This window comes from Physcomitrium patens, chromosome 3 (assembly GCF_059467195.1).
Source record: "Physcomitrium patens ecotype Gransden chromosome 3, ASM5946719v1, whole genome shotgun sequence".
NCBI lineage: Eukaryota > Viridiplantae > Streptophyta > Bryopsida > Funariales > Funariaceae > Physcomitrium > Physcomitrium patens.
Window position 1 is genome coordinate 19,474,102 of NC_143412.1, and position 3,096 is coordinate 19,477,197.

The following is a 3,096-nucleotide window of genomic DNA, read 5'->3' on the forward strand; positions in this document are numbered from 1 at the left end:
AAGGAGATATTGGCAGTTGAAGTCAGCGCTTGATATCTAAGGGTAGTAAGTAGCCCGAATTACTTGTGCTTGTGATTTGAGCTATATCTTAGACAATTTGATGAGGTTTTAGCTCAAAATTTCCAAGATTGTGTGTAACCTTGTTATAAAGCTTTCTTTATAAGTTTTGTGTGATTTGGAGCTTGGGTTTAAGAGATATAAGGAAAATAGTTTTCGGGTGCTTGTAAGTTAGGGTTTTGTGCACCTGCTAGGGTTTCTTAGATGCCGAACGATCGGTGATAGATTTACGGTTCAAATTTTTTGTGGTAAAAGTTAAGTATAGCATCTAGCTTATGTAGAAATTTGTAACCAAGTGAACGGTTGGAATAGCTTTTATGAATTTTCAGAGTCTGATGTAAAAAGGTCCTTGGCGGGAAGAAATATATTTTGAAGAATTTTAAGATATTTTGAAATTTTATACAAAGCAAGGAGTTTGTTTTTGGGAGCTAAGGCATTATATATAAAAGAAACCTAAACTCTCTACAGCTAGATACCCGGTGTATTCCCAGATAGAAAATCACGCCATACGACAACGTCAGATTGGCTGAGGCCCGTAGTAAGATCTGGATTTTCCCGTAATTAGACTGCATTGGGTTGCCTAGCCAATTCAAGTCTCATATTGGGTAAGAGGACCCAATGTCGTATTACGTGCTTTCCTGCTTGAGAACGCGCTGGACATTTGGTTGTAGAAGGTAGTATGGAGATTCGCCAATATTCAAGTAGTTTATCGGTTTTTGAATGTTGGAATATAAACAATTGCAAGAATACACCGTAAATCTATACGGATGCCCTTCGACTGCTTATCGAAGTCCTTTTTGTCCCAGCCGGTAGGTCTCTAGACGTTACAGAGAACCCCGAACAACCCAAACTACTAATCTTCGATACCGCTTTATACTCACGATCTACTATCCACTGACTGTCTTGTTAGATTAACCCAATAAATTTCATTCACTCCGCATACTCAATCCTATAGACATCCTTTTAACTCTTCATCATAGACGTAACTCGATTTCACAAAACAATCAAGAATAATCAAACCCACTTCATTAAAAATTTTGATTCACCATTACAACACTAACTTCAGCAACGATTGCCTCAGTCTTCCCAAAACCCTATGAAGAAAAAAAAAACCCAATTCTCTGTCTTTTTTTCCCGCCCGAAGCATGAAGCTAACTCTGTGATTCTTCAAAAAACTCCCCAAAAAAACTTATTCTCCCCTCCCCTCTCATTTCTTAACCTTAATTTTGAATTTCCTCAATCTTCCATCTTGGATCCGGAATTGGCTCCCACCGTCAGAGCTTGATCCAAAATTGGCTCTCGTCATCAGAGCTTTCTCCTCCATTTTTACCTTTAAGAGATCCTTTTACCGAAAATAATATTCCCTGAAATTGCAGAGAGAACAAGACAGCCTGAAATAGAATCAAAACCTCGTAATCGGGACCACATTGAGTCGCCCGACCAATTCAGGTCTCAAATTGGCTAGGAGTCCAGTAGTAAGACCTAGATGTTCCCGAAATTGGATCAAATTGGTCCTTCGCGTCAGATTGGCTGAGGCCCGTAGTAAGACCTGGATTTTCTCGTAATTAGACTGCATTGGGTTGCCCGACCAATTCAGGTCTCATATTGGGTAAGAGGACCCGGTGTCGTATTATGTGCTTTCCTGCTCGAGAACACGCCAAGCGTCTGGCTGTAGAAGGTAGTATGGAGATTCGCCAATATTCAAGCAGTTTATCGGTTTTTGACTGTTGGAATACAAACAACTACAAGAATACACCGTAAATCTATACGGATGCCCTTCGACTGCTTATCAAAGTCCTTTTTGCCTCAGCCGGTAGGTCTCTAGACGTTACAGAGAACCCTGAATAACCCAAACTACTAATCTTCGATACCGCTTTATACTCACGATCTAGTATCCACTAACTGTCTTGTTAGATTAACCCAATAAATTTCATTCACTTCGCATACTCAATCCTATAGACACCCTTTTAACTCTTCATCACAGACGTAACTCGATTTCACAAAACAATCAAGAGTAATCAAACCCACTTCATTAAAAATTTCGATTCACCATTACAACACTGACTTCAGCAACGATTGCCTCAATCTTCCCAAAACCCTATGAAAAAAAAAAACCCAATTCTTTGTCTTCTTTCCCCGCCCAAAGCATGAAGCTAGCTCTCCTCCCATAAACCCTAATGTAACCAAACTAGTGACCTAGAAAAAGAACTTGAAGCTAGCTTTTCGATCCAAAAACCCCCCATCTGAAAAAAAACCTCCCCAAAAAACTTATTCTCTCCCCTAACCTTATCCTCTAAATTTCTTCAATCTTCCGTCTTGGATCCGGAATTGGCTCCCACCGTCAGAGCTTGGATCCGAAATTGGCTCTCGCCGCCAGAGCTATCTCCCCCATTTTTACTTTTAAGAGATCTTTTTACCAAACACAACGTTCCGTGAAACGGCATAGAGAACAGGACAGCGTGAAACAGAATCGAGACCCATAATCGGGATCACATTGAGTCGCCCGACCAATTCAGGTCTCATATTGGCTAAGAGTCCAGTAGTAAGACCCAGATGTCCCCGTAATTAGATCAAATTGGTATTTCGCGTCAGATTGGCTGAGGCCCGTAGTAAGACCTGGATTTTCTCGTAATTAGATTACATTGGGTTGCCCGACCAATTCAGGTCTCATATTGGGTAAGAGGACCCGGTGTCGTATTATGTGCTTTCCTGCTCGAGAACATGCCAAGCATCTAGCTGTAGAAGGTAGTATGGAGATTCGCCAATATTCAAGCAGTTTATCGGTTTTTGACTGTTGGAATACAAACAATTACAAGAATACACCGTAAATCTATACGGATGCCCTTCGACTGCTTATCGAAGTCCTTTTTGTCCCAGCCGGTAGGTCTCTAGACGTTACAGAGAACCCTGAATAATCCAAACTACTAATCTTCGATACCGCTATCGTATTACGTGCTTTCCTGCTCGAGAACGCGCCGGGCGTCTGGCTGTAGAAGGTAGTATGGAGATTCGCCGATAGTCAAGCAGTCTATCAGTTTT